The sequence below is a fragment of the Sus scrofa genome, chromosome 2, assembly GCF_054392235.1.
Source record: "Sus scrofa isolate SSC_HxYL_T2T_F1_AM1 chromosome 2, Sscrofa_HxYL_maternal_Yorkshire_Landrace_v2.0, whole genome shotgun sequence".
Lineage (NCBI taxonomy): Eukaryota > Metazoa > Chordata > Mammalia > Artiodactyla > Suidae > Sus > Sus scrofa.
In genome coordinates this window covers 114,733,533-114,760,843 of record NC_139384.1, presented here as the reverse complement: position 1 = coordinate 114,760,843, position 27,311 = coordinate 114,733,533, and the positions used below count along the sequence as shown (strand labels likewise).

The 27,311-nt window shown below is 35.2% G+C and overlaps 1 protein-coding gene across 4 annotated transcripts in view; it reads right to left on the bottom strand.

The window, feature by feature from the left end:
• Nucleotides 1-27,311, bottom strand: part of LOC106509506 (uncharacterized) — a 1,068,352-nt gene that overhangs the window by 699,535 nt on the left and 341,506 nt on the right. For 2 of the 4 annotated variants that reach the window (XR_014838412.1, XM_085014117.1), the window contains one exon: nucleotides 9,810-9,914. The exons of the other annotated variants lie outside the window; for them this stretch is intronic. The gene's annotated coding sequence lies outside the window, so the exon portion shown is untranslated. The remainder of the gene's footprint in view (nucleotides 1-9,809; nucleotides 9,915-27,311) is intronic. 4 annotated transcript variants of the gene reach the window in all.

Sequence of the window (27,311 nt, the reverse complement as noted above, 5' to 3'; positions counted from 1 at the left end):
TTGTCACTGGCAAAACCCATTAGCAACTCCCAGGAAATAAAAATAGACTCCAAGTAATAAAATAAAGTCTAACCTTTTTTCTTTTTCTTTTCCTGCATGCTTCATCTAGTTTCACCAGTTCACAGGGTGCAGCATGCGAAGGCCTCACAACTGGTGCTTCAAACCAGAACTCCTGGTGCAAAAGGGCTGTGCAGACACCTCAGCTTTGAGGCCAGCAGCTGTTTCTCAAGCACTGAGCTGGACACTGCAACTCAAGATGGCGGCACGGGCCCTGCGCAGAGAGGCTGCTCCCTGCGGGGTGATCTGAAGCGTGAGGAGCAGGAGGAGCACAGCTGTGGGAAATAAGTGAGAACTCTGCGCCCTTCCCTCTGACAAGAACCCTACAAAGCAGGCCAACTATTGCCTGTTGAGGAGCACCTGTGCTCCAGTCAGAGCCAAAGCTCCGTCTCGCCAGTCTTTTTTTTTGCTTTTTAGGGTCGCACCGTGGCATATGGCAGCCAGCCTATGCCACAGGCACAGCAATGCAGGAGACTTAACCCACTTATCAAGGCCAGGGATCAGCCCCAAATGCTTATGGGTATTAGTTGGGTTCATTCTCACTGAGCCACAACAGGAACTCCAGCCCCTCTCCAGTCTTTGATCGAAGGATAAATCTTTCCTATGCTTCTGTACCCAATTCAGTCTGATTCTACCTGTTTGAACACCACCAGGCAGAAGGCCCCCTATTGGGGCCCACCTTGAAAAGGTTGGTAACAAGGCTCCTACCTATCTTCACCTGGGGTCTGAGCTTTCAGTTCAGAGCTGAATTCCAGATTTCTTAGTGAGGTGTTTAACTAATCAATGACTAAGTATAAATATGCATTCATCTATATTCAAAATCTTTAGCCTTCCAAATGCTGATCAATCAGAATACAAACTCAATCAGAACAGAGGTTTTCGGTAAAAAAGGAAAAGAAAAAAAAAGTACTCCTGTATAGTATATCAGCACTATATACAGTCCAAGAGACGTGCCTTGGAAGGAAAAAAAATACGTCCAGACTCTGCCATGAAGAACTGAATATTAAAATTGATGTTTATATTATAAGCCAATCTTTGTGATTAGCATTTAATTCACTGGCTTATAGGGATAAGACCAAGGAAGAGGGAAAGTCAGAAAGTGGAGCTCCATAACTATCCAGGTTGGTGGGGTTTGCAAAATTTGTGCAATTATTCTTTCCTGATAACCATGCCTCTTCCCCATGTAAATCTGGGGTCCCTCCCATCAAAAGGAGGTTGGCTTTTCCACCTCCCTTTGAATTTGAGCTGCTGTTGTGATTTGCTTTGACCAACTGCTTTGCCAATTCTAAGCCTTGGAGTTAAGAGGCATATGTGATTCCCAGCTCTCTCTTTGAAATTTGCTGCCATCATGCATGAACAAGCCTGGACAAGACTGCTGGATAAAGACAGCACAGATTTCAATTACCCCTGTTGCTCTATCAAACTGCCAGCTGACCACAGATACATGGAAAAGCCCAGTGAAGACCAGTCTTGGTTAGATCAGCTGAGGCATCCAGCTGAAAATTACTTGTGAGAAATAATACATAGCTGTTGATTTAAACCACAAATATTTAGAGTGTTTTGTTAGGCAGCAATAGATAATGAATTCAGTCAGTCCGGCGAATCTGAGAAAACAAAAAGCATAAAATAGGGGTTTTATTAGCAGACAAAACTACATATACTAATGATTATCTCAAGTTTTGCAAGAGTGTGAGGAATCCTTCAGAAATCCAAACCAGTCTTCATTTCTATAGTGCTGAGTTTGCCAAAAGGGTAACTGCTTAAATACAAAGGAACTGAGGAGGATAAAGATTGTTCAGTGCCATATTTCAGCAAGAAATAGAGAAATAAATTTACAACATAGTCTTTATATTATTTTTCTTACTGATGCTACAGATAAAAATAGGTAGAAACCATACTCCCAGAAATCTCTTCACTACAGGTCCCAATGTACCAAGTGAAAATGTTTTGAACTTGAAATGGATCTAATAAAAAGATGCTTCTTAAAAAAAATTCTTTAAAAAGCATGTACCATCAATGTCACTTTAAATGCCAATTTATTAAGGATCACTTGGGAAAAAAGCTGACCTTTCTCTTTATTTAAAAGGAAATATTTGAGTCTATATGGTACTTTTCATTTAAATGTCATTGATTTTCAACAAATGATAACAATAATGCTGGCATTGAATATTCCTAGTTGTATATATTTTTTCTAGATGCCAAGACAGTACAGAATTAGAGCTGGAGAGTTGTCATCGAGGGGTAACTACTGCATAAGGTTAAGGATAATGAGAAGACTGAACTTCAGAAAAGATCATAGTGAGTGTTATTTCAGAAGAATTACAAATGAGATGGACATTACTGATTCATAATGCCTTGAAATCTTGACAAGACGGCTAACTAGCATGGGATGTAGGCTCACTCCTTTAAAATCAGCCTGGGACAAAGCAGAAAATATGCAAGCAAGATCGAAACATGCATCTGAAGAACTGACATTAAAAAGAACACAAAGCCCCCAGGAAATCATTACCCTAAAAAAAGAAAAGAAAAAGAAAAAAGAAAAAAGAAAAAAAAAAAGGAAAGAAACAAATGCCCGCTTGTCAGTTAGGGATGCTGCATTGCCACCAGCTGCAGCACAGGTCACAGACATGGCTTAGATCCACATTGCTGTAGCTGTGGTGTAGGGTGGCAGCTGCAAATCTGATCCAACCCCAAGCCTGGGAACTTACTTAGGCCACATGTGAGGCCCTAAAAAGTAAGTAAGTAAGAAAATAAATAAATAAACGAATAAAGACCATCTTGAGCTAGTGAGTGAGTGTGTGTGTGTGTGTGTGTGTGTGTGTGTGTGTGTGTGTGTGTAGCAGGGGTAGAGGTGGGGGTAGGGGGGTGGGGGCAGGAATGGTGAGGATAGTGGGAAAGCCTGTGTCAAAGTGTCTCTCCACTGCTGGGGAAGGAGGGGCTGGGATGGAATATTTAAATTCTGTTCACTTATCCCCCAGAATCCCCAAGAAAACAGTAACCTGTGTCACTCATAGATACCAAGAGTAATAGTGGAGTCGGCGGAGAAGCATCAGGCACCCTGAAAGCCCAAGGGGTGGCAGCTAATGAAAATATGTTCAGAACGCCCTGCCCTGCCCTGGGGCAGTCTTTCCACCACTGACCCTTCCAGTGAAAAGCCAGTGGACTAAAAGCCTTGTAGTTTTAAAAAGGAAAGAAAAGAGAAGAAAGAAGCCATGTAGTTTTCTTCCTGATAATCCCTGTCCAACTGAGTTGCCTGGCGTCATGGCAGCAAGTAATAGCCTGAAGGAGTTCTGCAGTATGTGTGGCAATTGGACTCATACAGCCAACTACCTACCAGGCATTTTCCTTTGAGTACTTCATTAAGCATCTTAGTCTTCATATGCCCAAAACAGAGTTTGTTGTTTCCTTAAACTTGACTTTTTTTTTTTTAATCAGTGAATGAAACTATCACCCATATAGCCATCCAAGCCAGAACAGAAATTTGAGAATCATCCCAGACAATGATAGCTTGGTAGCAAAATTATATATGGCACTATATAAATTAAAATTGTATATCTAAAGTACTATCAATGGTAAAGGAGAAAACGGGTATTAGCAAGAAAAACGTGACATCTTATTTCCACTGCTCCATGAGGGGAACGCCAAGAGAAGAAAATTGTTTATGCTAGTACTTAGCCATCCATGTTCCAAAGATTTTTTTTCTGTATTAAAATTATGTTCTTTGTAGTACTATTTTAAAGTCTCAAGATTTCAGTTTATAATGTTAACGATAATTTTTAATGAATGTTTATGAATTACCCAATATGAGATTTAATTATTTGGTTTTTTTTTCTACTTTATTGTCTAGATAACTACCCTCTCTCTCATTTCAAAGACCTGCATGCCTATAAAAGCGCTAAGGAAATTGTTGAGGGAAAAGGTCACTCCTCAACTTCATCAGTTCTTTTCTTCTCATTGACAGTGGTCCCTGCTCAGCCACCAAAATAATCCCAAGTCCTCTGAATAGGAGGATGCATTTTTTCCATTGAAGGAAGTGGGATAGAACAGGATTTCCATCTGTGTTGCCACCCATCTCTTCAGTTTTCCAAGGACAATTAAGTGTGTTGGTACAAGTGCATATGTATATTAAATATATAGCATAACATCAATGGCTATTATAAGTAGAAAGGGGAAAGTCAAGTTCTTATGAATTTTGACTCTTCCCAACATCCCAAAGTGAAAGGTTTTAAGGAATTAGTTAGAAGTACCCTTATAGACATTCTCTGGATTTTAACCTCTCTCCTTTACACTGAGAACTGAGGATTCTATTATCTATGGGCCTTTTTCTGTGAATTTCTATACTCACATCTTCTCCTTCTTGTTAAGAAACTCTATTTCAAACCACAAGTAGGATCCTACTCCCTGTATTCATTCTACCCTTACTCCATACGTAAGCCTAAATCTTCTATTGTTTCCAATCATTATCTCATGAAATTTGGGGCTAGGGAAAAAAAAAAAAACTATAACCATTTCTTCTGAATTATTTATTTGTGTCCCTCTTTCTCCAAGTCTAGGCCATTGTGCCTGCCTCATAAGTTCTGATTTTCCTTTGGACAAGTCCAATATATCATTGTGTCTGAAATATAACTCCCTAAATATATGGTGACTACATGAACAAATTACTAAATAAATATAGCTCATGGTGAATGTGCATAACTACTGCAGAAAAAGATCCTACTCTTTAATCATGGTACATTTTACCTGCTACGCTTTTGTTTTCTGCCCAGAGAAATGGGAAGTGGCATTTTTAATATGATGACAAAACAAAATCTTGGTACTAGTGCCCCCAAACAATATCATAAGTACTGAAACTCTGAAGGAGTTATATTAAAACAATTGTTAAAAGACATTTATGCCAGGAGGGTTATCCAGTGGCTCCTCTAGCTGTATATGAAAAACCACAGAGTACTGCAGCTGCACCCTGAGGGATAAGCCAGCCAACTATTCATCTCTCATTTCTTGTTTTCTTATTGCATTCTCAACTCCTAAAGCTACAGTAATTGAAATCCCCAGATATTCCATAGCTTGAAATTAAATCTTACCTAACAATAATTCTGATATATCTATTTTACCAAATAAGACTATTTTACTTGCATTCATCTTCACTCCTCTATGAGGATTTATAAGCGCCAATTGTTAGCAAGCACTGTCCCCGTCATTTTAAGGATTCCAAATAGATTAAGAGCTAGGTGGCAAGTAGGAGAAATGCACAAAAATGATTTGCGAAAAATACAAAAAAAAAAAAAAAAACCCACAACACATTATTAGGCACTTAACAGAACTATATACTCTGTAAAGAAACAGAGAGAACCAGGCAAGGACAGGAGAACTAGTGTCCTCAAGTGGCACCTTAAAACACAAGTAGGAAAAAAGCAGAGAGCAAGGGAAGATAGCTAATGGAAATGCAGTCACTGATGTCCTCATTTCTATCTCCCAAACTACAAATTATACCTTCAGTTCTATTCATGATAATATATTTAAAATATACTGACACAAAGAACATGAAAATACCTTTGAGTTAGCCATGAAATACACCTAAAAGGATAAATTAAAATCATAGCAGTATATTGTTTCCTCAAGATTATTGAGTTTTTGTCTTGTTTTGGCATGAGTAAAGCTGAACAAACCTTGAGTAAACAAAGAGATGCACTTTACTACTAAACATTCCGGTCATGTACTGGTTTTAGGGTGAATCTAATATTGTTTGTGCATCTGTCATAATGACATCTTGGTCAAATAAACTGACCAAGGAATCCAGGGAGTTCCATGTGTCACCATCCAATATTGCTGAGGTCAGAGGAGTGATGAGAAACAGGAAATTTTAAAGTTTATAAAACAAAGGGGAAAAAAGCTGTAAAAGATGATATCCAAATAGACAAATTTGTCTAAGGAGGAAAACAGATGTTGCTTAAATTTATTTCCTGTTTCTTCCTGTCAATGATGTAATTCTCTGAACTCAGACATTAGGCCCAGATGGTTCAGGCAAAGGGAGACTTGTGGCCCAGAGACCTCATCTCAACCGAATTTGGTAAAAATCTATTAATTTTACTGTTTAACTACAGTCCTTATTTGCCTGACTTTCAATTCCTGAATTTCAAAAGAAATTTTCAAAATTTTACTAAAAATATTCCTATTTGGTCTGATTCAAGCAAGGAATTATTTTCAAAGACTATCAAAATCAAATCCAAGCACTGAAAATTGTCCTTGGCAGCATTCAATTGGGGAAATGAATTATATGATTAGGATTATAAGTACAAGTGCATTACATAATCTAATATTACAGGGGAATAAAACTAAAGTGAAATAAACTTAGACCAAAAAAAAAGTGTTGAAAGAAAAAATAATCATTCAACTCAAATAATTAAAATAAAAAAAAATAGGGACACAGATAAATAAAAGTAGAGAAAAATTATAGAAAATTAACAAAGCAAAAAGTGAGATCTTTGAAAATACTAAGAAGTCAGATGTATGATAAAACCAAATAAGTGAATTGGATAAACAAAATCAGAGGAACAAATAAATAACTATATATATACAACAGAGATATAACATGTAGTAAAATGCAGTTATGAAGTTGCTTACTTATAAATTAGAAAATTTGGACTAAATGTGTGTATTTCAGCAAAATGCAATGCAAAACTGGCTCAATAAGAAACAGAATTTTAAATACACCAATAATTCTGAACATATGGAAATATTAGCCCAAAACTCTCTCATAAAAATCTAATTCTTTGCCATTTACTAGTGAGTTCCATACCCACACTACCACTTGCATAGCTAGTAGTTAATTTGACCTAATGCAGATAAAATTAACCTGTTTTTGTGGTGAAGTGGACACACACCACTTCAGCATAATGTTTTTATATGCATAAAATAAATACATGTAGCCCTTGGTTTGCACAGTTCATACTATATGGTAACACAGAATCTATGTCAGCTCCTATAAAAACTATGCAAAGCAAGGACTGTCTGAATACAAGATTGCAAAGAAAACAATTATATTGAAATATAATTATTAAATATTAAATACTAATGCCTAAATAAATGCATAGGTGTATAATTGTTAATGCAGTAAGTCAGTAAGTTCTAAAAGTGATTCTGATATCTATCATAATTTGTCTTTTTGCCTTTTCTAGGGTCACTCCCACGGCCTATGGAGGTTCCCAGGCTAGGGGTTGAATTGGAGCTGTAGCCGCTGGCCTATGCCAGAGCCACAGCACCAGAGGATCTGAGCCGCGTCTGCAACCTACACCATAGCTCATGGCAACTCCGGATCCTTAACCCACTGAGCAAGGGCAGGGACCGAACCCGCAACCTCATGGTTCCTAGTCGGATTTGTTAACCACTGCGCCATGACGGGAACTCCAAGCATCAGTATTATTTTGAGCTATCTGCAACAACGAACAATTGTTATAAAACTACACACCAATAATTTTGAACAAATTAGGTATAGTTTTATAACACTTGTTCGTTGTTGCAGATAGCTCAAAGTAATACTGATGCTCATCACCTTTTTCAAATTATGATAGATATCAGAATCACTTTTAGAAATTATTTACTGATTTATTGCTTTTGGAATGGATTAACAATGAGATCCTGCTGTGTAGCACTGAGAACTATGTCTAGTTACTTACGATGGAGCATGATAATGAGAGAAAAAAGTATGTATACATGTATGTGTAACTGGGTCCCCATGCTGTACAGTGGGGGAAAAAAATCATCTTGGGGGAAATAATTTAAAAAAAAACTATATTTAATTAGTGTCATTGGAGAAGTAACAGATACTGTGAACAATGCATTCTTATGTTATTTTGCCTGTATTCATAGTTGGAGGAAGTGCTAAAATTCAGTTTCAGGTTAATGGAAATAACATGCACTTTTTTCCTCATCCAAATTTTTAGATACCCTAAATACTATCCATGTAACCCTTGGTTCATAGACCTCACATTAAGAACTTCAAAAGGCATTACTTAATCTTTTGCATTGTGGTTTCCTTATATATAAAAAGGGAATAGTAGTAATATCTATCATGCTATAGTGTTGAAAGAAGCCAATTAATAAATACAAATATAAATCAATTGGAAGAAAAGGTGCAAAAACACAAATATTTGCTGCTCTTGTTACTGATGTTATGAATCCTTTGATGGACAGTTAATTTCTATCTAATAAATGCTATTCTAGAATATAGAAAAAGATAAGCAATGCTAATCTGATTTAATTAAGATAGTGATATTATTTCCAAAGTCAAATAAGGACAAAATATAAAACCAATCAGAGGTTCATTTCAGTTATGAGCATAGCAGGAAGAATTCTAAAATAAATATATTCATAAATAATAAATCATGATTATAGTTTATCAACATCAGAAAATCTACCAAAGATAACATTAATATAATAAATATTAAAATTATATAATTGCCTCGATAGACACATAAAAGAAGCAACTGTCAAATTTCAGCACTTATTTAAGACAAAAACTCTTACTAAGCTAGGAATGGAAAGGAACTTCTATAATTTGGAAAAAGGTATAATTCAGAGGAGTACAGTAAAAATTATATTTAATGGAAAAAATGTATATAAAAGCCCTCTAAGATGAATAATTAGCAAAAGTATCTACAATTAAAAGTATTGTTTATCAGAGAATGGCCAATATAATAAGCATAATAAAAACTAATAAAAGGTATATGGAATATTAAGAGTTCATTGATATAAAATAGCAAAATGAATAGAAAGACCATTAATATCATCAAGAAGTTTCAGCATATTTACTGAAATCAAGATAAATGTTAAAATAGATTGGATTTCTCCATATAAAAGTAATCAAATATAAAAAAAATACAAATAGTAGTGTTTTATTAATACTAACAAGAGTTATAATATTAACAAAAATTAAAATTATCTAGCAAACATCTCATCAAAAATACTAGGACAGTTCTAAGAGATACGAAGGAAGAACAGTGGAGAGATTCTAGGGTATTGATTGGCTAGCAATACTTAATACTATGAAGATAAAACCTCTCCTAATTAATAAATTTATTCCAATCATAATTCTAAGTGGCTTTTTAAAGACTTCAATAGATATAGTCTAATTTTTCTTTGGGATAAAAAATCCACAAATATCTAAGTATACAGTCTTGGGAAAAAATGTATAGCAAAAATGGACCAGATACTAAATAAACTTTGACAATAATATTAAAGATAGTATAAAAACAACATGGTACAGGTAAAAGAACAGATCTGTAAATCAATGAAATCAAATGTAAAGCTTTGAACAGATCTAAGTATGTACAGATACTTAAACATGGATTAAGGTGAGACTTCAATACAACTAAATACTTCAATTTGAGCAAGAAGAAAAAAAAAACTTGTAGAAAGGAGGAGAGAATGACAATTTCGTCTGTAAAGATGACAGCAGCAGTTGACAGCCAGTTTCTCAATCTTTCTGAATCCCTACATAAAAACAGCACAATGACATAAGAAAACCAAGAATCAATGGAAACCATTTACAACAAATTTTGGTGACAAAGTATCTATACAAACTCCCCAAAATATGAGGCTGGGGATAAACCACCAACATCCAGTGACCTCCATATTGTGGTCATAAGCAAGACCAAGTGACAGTCTCTAGGGGCATATTCGGGTGGTAAATCTATCTATAGCAGGAAAATCACAGAGATGTGATTACTTTAAATGTTAAGGCAGTGATTACTTACGGCAGAAAAGAGGGCATCATGACTGGAACAAGGACTATGAAGGGGGTTCTGTAGTAGAAAGCAAAGTTCTACTTCTTGTCCTGTGTGGTGCTTGATTTACGATAACTTTAAAAATTAAAAACAGTAAGATATAGTAGTAAATCAATACGTTTTCCCGAAAGCCCAAAACTGTAAGCCAGAAAACTCATATGCCATCTATTTCCCTAAGGCTAGCTTCCAGAATAGGCTCTGAGTGTCTTTGATAGCTGTACCTGCATACATAATAAAATAATATACACAGAAGAGTATATTTAGATATACTGCTCATTCAAAATTCTATACTTCCCAATAAGTTTTAAACTAAAATATTAGGAATGGGTGATCATCCATAGGTAACTGATATGTGATAGGTGATACCATATATGGAGATTTTGTGATTAATTGCTTTTATAATAAAAGTGACAGATTTTATGATAATCTATCCAAATCTTCCATCCTGGTCCAATAATGATAATAAATGTGTTCATTATGCTTTAAAGTTTTAAAATCAATTTCATATATATTACTATATTACATCTTTCCAACATATCCAAGAATAGATTCAGGAGCATTTAATGTAATTTTTTTCTTCACTCTTGAATCTGGTAAGGTTAATTAACTTGCCCAAGGTTATACAGTAAGTTAGTGGGAGAAATAAAATTCAAACTTAAATGTTATCCTTCTCTGTTTGATGGTTTTGCTACTCATCTTAAAGCATTGATTTTTCTGGATTTGGAGCTTAGTACTTATTTGGCAATTAAACCCACGGGATTAAACTCATTAACTTAAAATTCTGTGTTAATTAAACTAAGAGACAAATATGGTCAAAATTGAATTCTACCCACAAAATATAAGGGATCCTCAGAAATATTTTCTTCTGCTTTCAAACTCGTCAAAGATCACTAGGCAACCAATGTGCATTAAAGTAAGAAAAGGAATAGAAAACTTAGTTTGTCATATACTAACAACCCTAGCAAAGTAAGAAGTAATTTAAAAGAAGCAAATTAGTTGCAGTTAGGGTATTAACAAGAACACTGATACAGATAATTAAAATTCCATTTGGCTAGGAATAGAATGTTTATAAGCTCTAGACTCCAATACTTTCCCCTGCAACTTCTGGGTGCTTAATATCAACATATTAATGCCAAACATATGTAATGGAACTTGCTACAACATTAGTCACACCTATCCATGTTGGGTCTTTATTCCATGTCAGTAATAAAAATAAATGTCATAAATAAGAACATTCCTAATTTTAACTGCTCTCTTAACAAAAAATTTCAATAAGCTATACTCTATTTCTTCAGCAGCTATGAAGCCTATTACTGCATTATTTTTACAAGGATTTACAAAGCAAACATCCCTGGATAACTATTGATCCCTCACAAGGAATTCTGGGAAAAAATCAATTCAGCAAGTAAATTCAACAAATATTTATTGATCTGCTAATAGTGCCAGATACTGAAATAGGTACTACTTACATAAAATTAAGGATGAGATGAGGCTGTTTGCTTTCAATTAGCTAACAATCTAGCAACTAAAAAATCACAAGACACCAAATAATTAAAATATAATTTAAGTCCATTTCTACCTATGCTCTTTAAAATATAATCTTTCCTCCATATCTTCATACTACCCACAGACCTGCAATGACGCAAGCTCTCTGAGAACATAAATGAGGGAGTGATTAATTCTATACTAGGGTAGGAGAAATCAGAGAATATTTTTTGGAAATTTAAACTTTCAACTGACTCCTGAATTTCATGTTAGCTCCCACAAACAAGTGAAAACCTAAGCAGCCTTCTGGCAACTGAAAATATTTGCTGCTTTTAAATAACAATTTTTACTTCAGTTCTTTTTGTCCATTAAATCACTTAGGGCTCTTATAAGTTACAGAAATTAAGTCAGAGTAAATTAGGCAAAATAAGGATGAATTAATTTAAAAAGTTGTGATGATATTACACCTAAGGAAATCATAAGGAGAGATCATAAAAAGCATGGGAACTGAAAAAGATCCAGGAAGCTGCATAGCAGAAACTCATCCACAGTCTCTTCAACACACTTTTCCCAATAAAAAATTAAATTTCAAGCATGTGTTAAAATATATGCAAAATAGACATATCACTTAACAAATAACTACAAAGCTAACAATCATGTAACAGCAACTCTAATGAAGAAACAGAACATTAACAGTTTGCCCCTTCCTCATTGGACCCATTTTCCTCAGAAGTAATCAAAATTATGACAAAGTATTTTCTCGCTACTGATAAACTTAAAGTTCATAAACAATCAATACTCCAATTATTGTCCATTGTCTCTTCTTTCTCACTTTAATCAAATTCAAAATTTTTCAAATAATGAGAAGACAGATGAAGAGGAAGAGAGAGAAAAAGCAAAAGGGAGAGAAAGAGGGGAGAAAGAGGGAGAAAGAGAGGGAGTGAGGGGGTATAATGAAGAGAGGAGAGGAAAGAGATTGACTGATTCAGGTTGATAGAGCTTGCAGAACATCCCCAACCTGGACTGAGTCCCGAGAGACTAGATTAAATCAGGAGAAAAACAATATTTAAAGTGATACAAGGATGCCAATCTAGCAGAAATGTGAATCAGTGCTGGCCAGCGAAACTGACAAATGTCTGCTATATCCATGAATTTTCTATCAGTCTTACATAGAATAAATTTCTCTACAGTAGATTTCCAGATGTCATGAAAATGGTCCAGTTTGGGACCATAAATCTCAAATCAATCAAAAATTCAAATCTGTAACAACATTTTTTCCTAGTGCCTTACCTTGCCTTACCTTCTTCACATTCTCTAAATTGTAAGTTTCATTTAAGAACTTAATCAGTTTCTACCTCTGTTAAGAAGCCAGCTAAAGCCCTTGTAACTATCTTCCAATAAACTGAGTTGTTACAAGTCAGTATTTTATAGTCTCTTTGTGCTAACCCTTAATATAATTTCCATTTAAGGAATTTCGGTGGATTACCAACCCGACTAGTATCCATGAGGATGTGGGTATGATCCCTGGCCTTGTTCAGTGGGTTAAGGATCCAGCGTTGCCATGAGCTGTGGTGCAGCTCACAGACATGGCTCGGATCCTGCACTGCTGTGATTCAACCCCTGGCCTGGGAACTTACATGTTCAGCAGGGACGGCCCTTAAAAAAAAAAAAAAAAATTCCATTCAATGAGCACCTACTTTGAACCATACATTTGTGCTAAGCACTCACATGTATTACTTTTAATTTTCATAATGATCCCATGAGGTAGATACTGTTATCATCCCATTCTATGGAAGAGGAAAAGTGAGATTTAAATATATTAGAGAATTAGTATAAGAACTGCCATTCCTTTTACATAATTCAGAGCACAAAAATCAAAGTGCACTGGTCACTTCACTGCTGTCAGACATTCTTAACCTGACAGAACTTGTAACTACCTGTATTAGAAGAAGAAATTTAGAAACAGAGAGAACAACCTAAAAAGTAAATTGAAATTAGTTTTCCATTTTAAGGTACTTTATGGGAAATAGTCTGTGCTAAAAAAGGATTAGTATCATAAACCAGAATTTGCCAAACTTTATGATACAAAATACATTGAGTAGGAGTTCCCATCGTGACTATGCGGACATGAAACTGACTAGTATTCATGAGGATACAGGTTCGATCCCTCGCCTTGCTCAGTGGGTTAAGGATCCAGTGTTGCTGTGAGCTATCATGTAGGTTGCAGATGTGGCTCAAATCTGGTGTTGCTGTTTACCACAGGGTGGGCCAGTACCTACAGCTCCTATTCAACCCTAGCCTGGGGACCTCCATATGCCGTGAGTGCGGACCTAAAAAGACAAAAAAAAAAAAAAAAGAAAAGAAAAAAAAAGAAAGAAAGAAAATATATTGAGTATAACAACAGAAATTATTTCTTTGTAGAAATAAGTAATATCAAACTTTGCAGGCTTTTGAAATATTTAAATTCAATTTTTTATCATCTGTTATAAAATTTTGATGTGATTACATAGCCCAACATTTATATTAATTAAAAAAAGAAGATGGATCATCTAGTGCATTGATATGCTAACAGAGTCCAATGAATCACATTGCCCAGTATCCACATCCTTGTGTGTTCTCCTCACACATGGACATGGTCACGCAACTGTCTTAAGCCAGTGGGAAAGCATGTACACACCAGGACCTACTCTCATGAAACACTGCTATCACTACATGAGGAAGCCCATTCTAGACTTCTGGAGGATTTTGCCAAGGGCAAGGGGGAGGAAGTGGGATGGATGGGGAGCTTGGGGTTGACAGATGCAGACTATTGCCTTTGGAATGGATTAGCAATGAGATCCTGCTGTGTAGCACTGGGAATTATGTCTAGTCACTTATGATGGAACATGATAATGTGAGAAAAAAGAATGTATACATGTATGTGTAACTGGGGCACCATGCTGTACAGTAAAATAATAATAATAATAATAATAATAATAATAATAATAATAATAATAATGAATTGGGAAAAAAGAAAAAAAAAATCACAGGGCAAGAGAAGAATGTCCCAGTCAGGCTGAGCTCTCTAAAGCCTCTTTAGCTGAATGAATCTGCATGAGTGAGACCAAGATAAACAACAGAAGAACCATTCAGCAACCCATGAAAATATAAGAAATAATATATTTCATTGCTTTAAGTCAGCAACAGACAATTGATTTGAAATTTTGTACCATAATTGGATGGCTGCTATAAATACAAACCCCAAAATTATGGTACTGGCTTTGGCACTGGGCAGTGGGTAATTGCTGAAGTGGTGTTGAAGAAGTTGCTATTAGAAGCTAGAAAGCAATGGCACAACTATTTTCTTGTAGCATCGAAGCAATGGCACAACTATTTTCTTGTAGCATCGAAGCAATGGCACAACTATTTTCTTGTAGCATCGAAGCAATGGCACAACTATTTTCTGCACTATTTTGGAAGATGGAGGATAATGAGTCAACAGATCTGGCTAAGTTGGAGATCTAGCTAAGAACTCCAGATATAATGTTAAAAGTGTCAATCATCTTTTAATTGTATATTATTTCTTTTAGCTGAGTAAGGGAAGAGAAGTTGGAGCTAAGAAAGAATTTGATTTTTCACAGTGAATTTAGAGAATATACTAAAAACCTGGACATAGTTGGCCGGAAAATAAAATTATTTCACCTATTTAGTCTCTCCAGCCAGCAAACGATTCTCAGAGAAATATATGCCTTTAAGGTAATTATCAAATCAGTTGTATGGCGTAAGACCCTTTGTTAAGACCTCAAAAAGAGTTAGGGAGGTGCCTAGTAGACCCTCTCATCTACACAGAAAGACTTCTAAAAATCTTAACAAGCATCACCCCACAGCAGCCATGTATAGCATCTAGAGCCAATAAAGAGGTCTGCCCTCAAAATAATTGTAGATGTGGCTTCAAGGGCATCAAATAAATTCCAGTCTTATTTACAGAAAGATCACAAAGTATATAAGGGAATTAATTTATCCATATGGACTAAAGGAAACAGAGAGTTTAAAAGGAAAATAAAGTTCTCGCTCCCAAATTTACTAAAGGCAGTAGGCTGAGAAAGCTATTTAGCAACAAAAACAGGTCATTTCTAATAATAAAAAAAAAAAGTAGAAATGTCTCATAGGCCAGAACCAAGTTTTCATAGCCAAGAGCCAAGAGCAAGAGATAACAATGTTTTAGAGCTTGACTCCCAGGGATAACTAAGCCCTAATCAAGAACTATTCATTCCCAGCCACCAGTGTGGAGAGCCTGGATAACTAAGTGCCAATCTCACTTTTAGAATTGCTATGGCCCAATGACTGCTATGTTCTATTCTTTTTCTTTTCAAATGGTAGTGTCCATTGCCGTTAACTTTTCCTGATTCACTGGTCAATGTTAAGTATGTGAAGGGCAAATAACTTGTTTTTTTAGGTCATGAGTATTTGGTTCAAGAGGAACTCCACCCAAAATGCCTCATCCATATCCAGACCTGATTCTGTTTATGAGATCATGGGCTTCTTAACTGATGCTATGACTGGATGAAGCCATGGGTGTTTAGGAGGTGATGAGTATATTTTGTGTTTGGGAAAGATATGAATCATTTGGGCCAGAGGCTGGAACATGGTAGGTTGTTATCGAAATAGAACCCAATGAATCATACCTTCCAGTAAGGATACCCTTATAAGATCCTCTGCTTCATGAGATTTGCTTTTACCATGGAACATCAGCAAATGTAATGCAGGCAGAGGTTTGATAAGCATTTGCAATTGTGTCTTGAGCTGTTGAAATATTGCTGACACCATGTGAGGAACCCCATACCCCAGGAAGCTTTCCAAAATACAAAAGACTGCTTGTAGAGAGATATCAAGCTATCTTAGATGTCTTACCTGAGGTGATCCCTCAGCCAATATTCTAACTGTGTGCACCTGCATGAATGAATCCAGTTGAAGGCAGCAAAAGAACAACCAAGCCACAAGTTAGAGACCATTGCTAGTTTTTCTGTAGCCTTTATCATTTCTAACTAATTCTGAGAAATAGTTAATGTTCAATTAGTACTGGCTAATTGACTGACTAAACCTTCAATATAAATTGTTTTGATTTCTCTCAGAGATACTTAGCTTTTAATAGTTTATATATCTGTGTATATATAGCATTTTAAAGGTCTTTAAAGGATAGAAATTTTATTAGTTATCCTTAACTCTCCATCACCACTAAAAGAGACATTTAATTTTGACTATTGATTTCACTTTCCATTTTTAAAACATTCTATGAGGTAGAAAAATAGGAAATGTGTTAAGAATTTTAACATTTAAATCAAGTCTAAAATCACTGAACAACATATATTCATGTTGAGATTTAACTTAAAAGTCTACACCTCTGAATAATGCTTTGCTTTAAGGTGGAAAGGCAAGAAGAAGATGAAAAAAGTCCCAGGTTAAAACTAAAATCTGAATTGTCACAAAATCCTACTATTACTACTAAGTTTCAGTAGTTTTTGTCAAATAAATGCTTCTAAATTTAATGTATTCCTTAGTCAATTTCCAAAGTCCTGAAATGGTTTTTGACAGTTTTTAAGTTTACAGTAATATTCTATTTCAATGAAATAAAAATAGGGTTTTCTCTACTCTTATATCATCTTTTAATTGAGTGTTTCAAATATTCAATACAGTTTTCCTCTTTTATTTTTTTTTTCCGCTGTACAACATAGGGACCAACTTACATATACATGTATACATACTTTTTCCTCCCATTGTTGTGTTTCGATGTAAGTATCTAGACATAGTTCTCAGTGTTATACAGCAGAATCTCATTGTAAATCCATTCCAAGAGCAATAGTTTGCATCCCTTAACCCCAAGTTCCCAATCCCTCCCATTCCCTCCCTCTCCCCATGGGGCAGCCACAAGTCTATTCTCCAAGTCTATTATTTTATTTTCTGTGGAAATGTTCATTTGTGCTATATATTAGATTCCAGTTATAAGTGATATCATATGGTATTTGTCTTTTCTCTTTCTGCCTTATTTCACTCAGATGAGAGTCTCTAGTTCCATCCATGTTGCTGCGAATGGCATTATTTTGTTCCATTGTGTGTATATACCACATCTTCCTAATCCAGTCATCTCTTGATGGACATTTGGGTTGTTTCCATGTCTCGGCTATTGTGAACAGTGTTGCAATGAACATGCAAGTGGCATGCGTCTTTTTTAAGGAAACTTTTGTCTGGATATATGCCCAAGAGTGGGACTGCTGGGTCATACGGTAGTTCTATGTATACTTTTCTAAGGTACCTCCATACCGTTCTCCATAGTGGTTGTACCAGCTTACATTCCCACCAAGAGTGCAGGACGATTCCCTTTTCTCCACACCCCTTCCAGCACTTGTGATTTATGGACTTATTAATGATGGCCATTCTGACTGGTGTGAGGTGGTATCTCATGGTAGTTTTGATGTGCATTTCTCTAATAATCAGGAATGTTGAGCATTTTTTCATATGCTTGTTGGCCATCTGTGTATCTTCCTTGGAGAAATGTCTATTCAGGTCTTTTGCCCATTTTTCCATTGGGTGGTTGGCTTTTTTGCTGTTGAGTTGTTTAAGTTGCTTGTATATCCTAGAGATTAAGCCCTTGTCTGTTGCATTGTTTGAAACTATGTTCTCCCATTCCATAAATTGTCTTTTTGTTTTCTTTTTGGTTTCCTTTGCTGTGCAAAAGCTTGTCAGTTTGATGAGGTCCCATTGGTTTATTTTTGCTCTTATTTCTGTTGCCTTGGGAGAATGACCTGAGATTGATGTCAGAGAATGTTTGGCCTATGTTCTCTTCCAGGAGTTAGATTGCTTCTTTTCTTATATTTAAGTCTTTCAGCCATTTTGAGTTTCTTTTTGTGCATGGTGTGAGGGTGTGTTATAGTTTCATTGATCTGCATGCAGCTGTCCAGGTTTCCCAGCAATTCTTGCTGAATAGACTTTCATTTTTCCATTTTATGCTCTTGCCTCCTTTGTCAAAGATTAACAGATTAACAGACCATAGGTGTCTGGGTTTATTTCTGGGGTTCTCCATTCTGTTCCATTGGTCTGTATGTCTGTTTTGATACCAGTACTACACTGTTTTGATGACTGTGGCTTTGTAATATTGCTTGAAGTCTGGGAGAGTTATGCCTTCTGCTTGGTTTTTGTTTCTCAGGATTGCTTTGGCAATTCTGGGTCTTTTGTGGTTCCATATAAATTTTTGGATTGTTTTAGTTCTGTGAAAACTGTCATGGGTAATTTGATAGGGATTGCATTGACTCTGTAGATTGCTTTGGATAGTATGGCCATTTTTACAATATTAATTTTTCTAATCCATGAACATAGAATATCTCTCCATTTCTTTACATATTCTTTAATTTCCTTGATTAATGTTTTATAGTTCTCAGCCCTATTTTATTTTTATAAGTGGGTTATCAAACTTAGAAAGGAGATAGTGTTGTGGCTCAGCAGCAATGAAATTGACCAATATCCATGAGGACGACGGTTTGATCGCTGGCCTCTCCCAGTGGGCCAAGGATCTGCATTGCCATGAGCTACAGTGTAGGTCACAGACACAGCTTGGACCTGGTGTTGCTGTGGCTGTGGAGTAGGCCGGCAGCTGCATCTCCAATTTGACCTCCAGCCTGGGAACCTCCACATGCTGTCAGGTTTTGACAGTTTTGACCAGGTATATTATTACTTTTTGTGGAGAGGATTTGCTGAGTTCCTCACTCAGCCATTCTGGAAATTCTTCTCCCCCATTTCTTCTACTTTAAGAGTCCTAATTCACTATTTTTGGGGTTCTATTTTTTTTTTACTAATTTTTAAGTTATCTATCATTATTCATTGACATAGATCTCTCTATATAACCATGTACATTATTATTCACCACTGCTTCCTTTCCTCTTCATCTTCCTCTATCTTTAGTACACTGTTCTGGTTCATTTGCTGTGTTTTACTTGTATAATTATTTCCCAAACATTTTTTCAGATGGTATGCATGAATGATATATTCTATATCCATGGTTTTAGCAACAAAAAGAATTATTTTCCATATGGGAACATTGTTCACCAGGGAAATTTAACTACTACAAACAATCTGGAATAGAGGTTGAGTCCCATGCAAGTGAAAAATTGAGTTCACTTACAGAATCATGACTAAGAAAAAGGGTGCATCAAACCTGAAAAGAGACCCTAAAAACGTGCTTACTGATCCAAGGGTATCTTAGAATTAAATGACATATGAAAATAAAATTCCCTTCAGTAAATTAAGATCTCAAGTCTACCTACCAGCTTATGGGAGCAAGCCTAAACTCATGACACATGCATTCTGAAAAACCTACACTAAGAAAATTGGAGATAACGACGACAACAACAACAACAAAAAACTGGACATAAAAATTGAGCTAGAGAAGTTCCTGCTGTGGCACAGTGGGTTAAGAGTTCAACTGCAGCACCTCAGATCACTGTGGAAGTATAAATTTGATCCCAAGCCTGGCACGGTAGATTAAAGAAGTCCACATTGCCACAGCTGTGGCACATGTCGCAGCTGGAGCTCAGATTCAATCCCTGGTCTGGGGAACTTCCATATGCCATAGTTACAGTCATTAAACAAACAAACAACAAACATAGATTAGAATAGGTAACAATTATGAGGCTGAATTAGAAGTATATCCAATAATAATTTAAGGGGAGGATGTTATTATCCACAGCACTCAAAATTCTTAATGGAAAAAATCCAGGGAAGATTTCATCAATAATTATGAAGAATATGAGGAATCTCAATGCCAGTAATACAGACCTCAGATTTGATAAAATGAAAACTTGCAAAGGACTAGAGAAAATACAACAACCTAAAAGTATACTGAAAATATGTACATTTAGGAGTTCCCTGGTGGCCTAGCAGTTAAATGATCCAGCATTATCACTGTTGTGGTGCAAGTTTGACCCCTGGGCAAAGAACTTCTGCATACCATAGGCACAGCCAAAAAAAGAACAGAAAATATGTACTTTTAATGTTTAAAAAGATATATAATGTCATTAAGCCCATAAAACAATGATAGAAAATTATTAAACAAGAGGAGCCAGATTTGAAAAGGATCCAAAAAGTCCTTGTTATAAAAAATATTAATCAAAATAAAAACTATTCTACATGGATCAACTACAGGTGAGATATTATGGAAAGGATATAAATTAATTGAAATACAGATATCAGGAAATGACCAGACAATAGATAGTAAAATTTTAAAAATGTGGGAAAATACCACGGAAAATATACACCACCATCCAAGAATTAACTTCCAAACTCAAAACTTGCATATTCAACTGCCTGTTCAACATTTACACGTGACTCTCTAACTGACATTCCAAACACAATAAGTCTAAAGCTAAACTTTTAATTTTCATATCAAAAACTGTTCTATTCAACAACTTTCCTATTTCACTTGATGCCAATTCAGTCCTTCAATTACTTGGGGCCAATTTCCTTGGTGTAAGCTTGAGTACTAGTTATTACCATATCTTAAATCCAACGTTAATTGGTGCAACTGCTATGGAAAACAATACATAAATTCCACAAAAAACTAAATATAGAACTACCATATGACCCAGCAATTCCACTCCTGGGTATCTCTCTGTAGAAAACCATAATTCGAAAAGATACATGCACCCCAGTGTTCATCGCAGCACTGTTTACAATAGCCAAGATATGGAAGCAACCTAAATATTCACCAACAGAGGAATGGATAAAGAAGAAGTGGTACATATATACAATGGAATACTACTCAGCCATAAAAAATGAAATAATGTCATTTGCAGCAACACAGACCTAGAGATTATCATACTAAGTGAAGTTAGACAGTGAAAGACAAACATCATATTATATTACTTAGATGTGGAATCTTTAAAAAGGATGCAAATGAACTATTTGAAGACAGAAATAGACTCACAGACTTTGAAAAACTTATGGTCACCAAAGATGACAGGTGGGGGTGTGCAGGATGGGCTGGAGTTTGGGATTAGCATATGCACACTGAGGTACATGGAATGACTGGCCAACACAGACCTGCTGTATAGCACAGAGAACTCTACCCAATATTCTGTGATAATCTATATGAGAAAAGAATCTGAAATAAAATGGATGTGTATCCATACACAACTGAATCACTTTGTTGTACAGCAGAAATTATCACATTGTAAATCAACTATGCTTCAATAAAACTTAAAAAAAATAAAAAACAGTAAGTCAATAAACTACTATATTTTGTTTCTGTTGCAGTTTTTTTATTGTCTAAGATAATGTGGGGGTTTTTTGGTGGGGGTTGGACACATTTAGACATAAATACATTTTTCTCTAAAGAGTTAACATTCCTGCTTCTGTGCTTAAACTGAAAGAATCATTTAAGTGCTCTTAAAAGTCTACTATTTTCTTCCAAAAGTAAATTCATTGCTTGGTCTTGATCAGGCACTTGGGGATCTAAGTCCTCATAGGCTTCAACTGTGATTTTGCTTGTGTCTCTTGCAGTAAGAGATTTTTGGAAGTGACACATAGATCTCGTGCCATATGGTCTGCACATGCATTTTCTACATGCATGGCTAATTCAAGGGCATGAGAAAACATATGCAAACGCTATTGGGCACAGAAATTTAGACATCTCTTTGAAACATTGACCTTTAAATGTTTAACACCTGTAGAATGCAGGATACGATAACATCTCACAAAACTACAAATCTTCATTGTAAATATAGGTGGACATGGTCATCCTGTGAAAAAGGAAAGAAATCTCATTCTCTCTACACAAGAGGTAATCTTAGGCAGTTGAACTTGGAATAGAAATATTTGTCCATCCCAATGTTTGTTTCTTTTCAAAGTACACAAGAAAGTTGACTTACATCAATATCAGACATAAAATATCCATCATTCTACAGCTTTCACAAAATAAACTGTAAAAATAATGTGTAATATTTCAAGATAGAATCTTGTGCACAAAATAAATTCTGTTAATTCTCAGTTTTTTGCACTAAGATTATGATAATCTAAAAGTATACATTATCTGAAGACCACCTAAGGAAAACATTTAGCTGTGGAAATAAAAAATCTGTGACACTGAAGCTTTGATTTTAACAAATATAATTTTAATTAAAATTAGCTGGGCCATTTGGAACAAATCATTTTAATTTTCTGTGTATCTCTTTATTCATTTATATATTGAGCTCAACCTTTTACCTCACAGGTTGGTATAAGTATCAAATGAGATAACGTAAATCAGTAGACTTTACAAATTGTGAAGTGTTGTCTATCAGCTAGCTTAAAGTGTATCCAGGTCAACCTGGGACTGAATCTTGATTTTTCCACTTACTATATGACTTGAATAAATTATTCAGTAATTTTAGTTGTGGTGGTAGCCAGGTGCTTTTATAGCATATTAATCTTCCCCCAGTGTTTGATATCTTGTGCATTAGATAATTGCTTAGAGGTAGTTAGGGAGTATGATGGACAATAGCACCTAGCGCAACAAAATTGACAACCTTTATGGATAATCAGATGATCCACATATCAATAATATTAACTAAAAGTGGCTAATGTTTTCTGAAGATTTACTTTGTGCAAAGCATTTATAAGCATACACTATAAGTCACATGATTCTCACAACATTCTCACTATGAAGTACATAATGCTATCAGCTCTATTTAATATATAATAACACCAATGCTCAGGCAAATTAAATAGCAAGTAGAAATTGCAGTATAAGTTAAATTAACACAACTATGAATATAAAGAAGATTCTTCTCCACTTCTGAGCTCATAACATTAAAATATTAATATATATTGGCAATTAAAATGGCAAAAAAAGATTCATTTTTTACCAAGCTGTAATATATATTCACTTCAGCAACATGTGAAATGTGTGTGTGTATGAAGTACTTAATCTTAGATTCCATTCTTTTGTTAGTGAAACTACTAGAAAAATTTACACAAGATAAAATTTCTCAGTATCAGTATTATAAGATATGTGTGGTGGGTCTCATCATATGGATACAGACCAGAGAAATAAGGAATGGACTCCATATTCATGACAGAAGAAATTTAAAGTCAGAAGGCCATGGTGAGGGATGGCAAGAATCTGACAGAACCTGACATGTGAGCTTCTCCTCTCCTGCCTACAGTTCTTGGCAGACTTCATGAGCACATCAAAATGCTTCTACCTTGAGCCTGAACATGACCTTGGACTCATTCTTAGCACAGTTCTGTAGACAGCTATTAACAATTCGTTGAAGACTTACTTGTCATCCATAACCTAGACCAGTGATTCTCAACCATATTTGTGCAGTAGAGTCACTTGGAGAATTTCTTTAAAAATATCAATACCCTGGTTCTTTGAAGGAGTCATACTCATTTGGTCTGTACCCTTATAATTTATAATCCAGGCACCTATATAATTTTTTTTAAATTCTTAGTTGTTCAAATACGCGATCAAGTTGAGAAATACAGGCTAAGATTGTGAGTAAATACACTTTCTTGCATTTTAAATGTCAACAAAGATGAATGAAGAATAAATGGACATGGATCTTTCAGAAAATAGTACAATTAAAAAATAATTCACTATACTGGTTGTGGCTCAGGGGAAATGAATCTGACTAGTATCCATGCAGATGCGGGTTCAATCTCTGGTCTTGCGCAGTGGGTTGGGGATCCCATATTGCCTTGAGCTGTAGTGCAGGCTGACAGCTGTAGCCCTGATTCCACCCCCTAGTCTTGGAACATCCATATGCCATGGGTGCAGCCCTAAAAAGCAAAAATAAATACATAAATAAATAAATATTCACTATGAAGTTTCAACTATTAATATTTTATAATTTGAATGTAAAGTTTCTATATGTTTAATTCTAATAAAAAGGCCAAACTGCAATTAAAGTATTTTATGTACTTAATGGAGGATATAAAGGGGAAACAAGGTGTGTAAAGGATGTCTCCCTTTCGCCAAACATTTAACCATCTTCCTAAAGCATTGACAGAGCATTAAGGAAAGGAGAGAACAAAGGCAGGATGAAGCCTGCACACCAGAGAAAGACAGAGGGGACCAACTTCTTTTTCAACAAATTTCAAAGCAATCTCTTAACTAGATACATCCTTTTCATTTTAGCTCATATTCATTTCAACCATTTAATATAAGTGGTGATTATTTTTCTAAAAAAAAAACCTCTAGCTTCATGTTCTTTTAAATTCTTTTTTAGTAATCACAGTCATTTTAATAAATGTAAAACACAATACAAATTTAAATTAACTTCTTAGGCAACATTTTTCCTTGAATTAAAGAATAACAACAGCAATAGACAAGCGATGTAGTATATATTTACCAACTGTGATTTGAGACTAGCAACACTTAACATTCCATTCTTACTCCTAATCTACTAAAAAAAAAAAAATATTAGACTTGCCATTTATGCCAGTGACAAATTACAAGAGTATCTTCAGCACACTCAATGTCTTTTGCTGACACTGTAGCCAAGTTGCCAGTTTCCACTGACATTCTCCAACAATTTGGCAGTTAAAACCTTTGAGTTACAAATCAGCAGGTTTCATCTCAAACATCTGTGGACATTTAAGTTCACCGGAAAATTCGCAAAATTATCCTAAGGGATAAAAGACACTTGAGAATGATATCAGTCATCCATCATCTCTCACAATCATTCCAGCAGAGCAACAGATTTAGAAAATTGGCATTGGACTCGCTCTTTTGTCTCCTTATTCTTGCCAAACCCGCCTTTCCTCTTTCACTCTCAAGTGCCGCACAAGGTGTTTTCATGGTGGAAATTGCTCACATGAGCATTCATCATGGCTGATTGATGGTCAATACAAAGCATGAAAAATGCTTCCAAGTGACCCCTCATCAGACATGTCACACAGCTGCCCTAAACCAAACTGAGAATGTGACAGTAAGACAAGTTATAACGTGCAAACAGGAAAAAGTAAAAGGAGAAGGCATAAGAGAAAATTACACCAAGTGAAGAAGAACTGTCCAACCATGAATTATTTAATTTAACTTGCTTCACCTAGCTTTACACTGACGTTTAGTCCGACATTTGACCATTAACTCTGCAGGGTTTATGTCAATTCCTCCTCTGTCAATGAAGTAAAATTAAAAATTATGCTGTGAAATTCATCACTGATTAAATGGGCACAGACTCAGTCTGTAGGCGCTTTTATTTTCCCTCTTTAAACAGTATAAGAACAATAGCTCTCAAAGTATGGTCCAGAGACCACTATGAGCTCCCAAGTCTTTTCAGGAAGTACACAAGATCAAAACTTTATTCATAATAATACTAGGATATTATTTATTTCATTCTCACTCTTTCATAAAGATATCATAGATTTTTTCCAGAGGCTACATGATGTATCCAAATTTATCTGAAAATGCTATTAAAATAGTTCTTCCATTTCCACTTACATATCTCTGTAAGGATGGATTTTCCTCACAGACTTTAATCAAAACAAATTGCAACAGATGGAATGAAAAAGTATGTCTGCTAATCCAGCTATTTCCTATTAAGCTGGACATTTAAAAAATAGGCAAACTGTAAAGCAGCAACACTGTTCTTGACAATTTTTTGAAAACAATTACTTTTCATAAAAATATTAATTATACAAAGAAATGTTTGTTAGGCTTATAATTGTTTCATTTAAAAGGTCTGTTAAATGAATATTTGGATTATAATCCAAAGTGTAAAATAAATACCCTATGAGTCCTCACTGATCAATAATACTTGACTAAATAAATGGGGGAAAAGTGATAAATATCTGGGCAGAAGAATTCAAATTAATTTAGACAGATACTCCTCTCTTAAGAAGGTAGAACACAACTCTCCAAACCTTACAGATTGGGAGTTTGTAAACTTCCCTTCAGAAAATATGAAACGGGGAAAAAAGAATAACTTTAACTGAAGAAACCTGACAAACACTGCATGAACAAGGGAACAAGGAAAGTCTGAGGAAACTATTACAGCCTACAGAGACATGATGACTAAATACATTGCGGCATCCTGAATGAGATCCCGAAACAGAAAATGGGCATTAGGGAAAGAATATAGATATAGGAAAAAGTATGGCTTTATTTAATAATAATAATAATAATAATAATAACAATAATAATCCTTATTGTTTCATTAGTTATGACAAATGTACCTCATCAGTGTAAAAGGTTAATATAATAATAAGAGAAATCAGCTAAAGTGTTTAAAGGAGATGTTTGTTCAATTTTTCTATAAATATAAAATTGTTCTAAAATATTAAGCTTTAAAAATTAAGATAATGGTGAATATGCTACATTTTGGTTGAGTTCTAAGATTGTAAACAGAAAAAAAAATTGTTCTCTATACCCGTTAGAATCTACATAAATGTTTCTCAAAATGTCATCCTAGGGACACCTGCAGGAGAATCTGCCCAAGGAACTCAATAAATCCAGTTCCCAGAACCACTTCTTCCTTGGTCCTACTGAAACAGGAACTGTAGGAAGCAGAGCCCAGGAATCATTTGAATTCCACTGGTTAATGATACATGCTAGATTAGTCACAAAAACTCCTTTCGCACCTTTATTTACTTCAATAAAAGTAACAAAAATAAGCTGATCAAATAACTAAGAAGAAACAGTCAGCAGAAAAAGTCTCCTCAAAAAAACTTGAATAGATAATTTGTATATTTTAATTATTTTCAATCAGAGTAATCACGATTATTTTCAATAACATGACTCAGAGGTTGCCAGACTATACTCCTCTCTGTACTAACCTAATAGATAATTGATGCATTTTACAATTTAAAGCAGCAGAAAGTTATTTTTAACCAAATGCAGATTTTCACCCTAAAATTAGCCATGCCTCCTCTTATTAAGCCTAAGAATACCTAGGGACACAGAATTAATTTCACCTAATTTTGATTCAATTCAAAATTTATAATGGGAGTAAAGAGTAGCTTCATCAAACTTTAAGA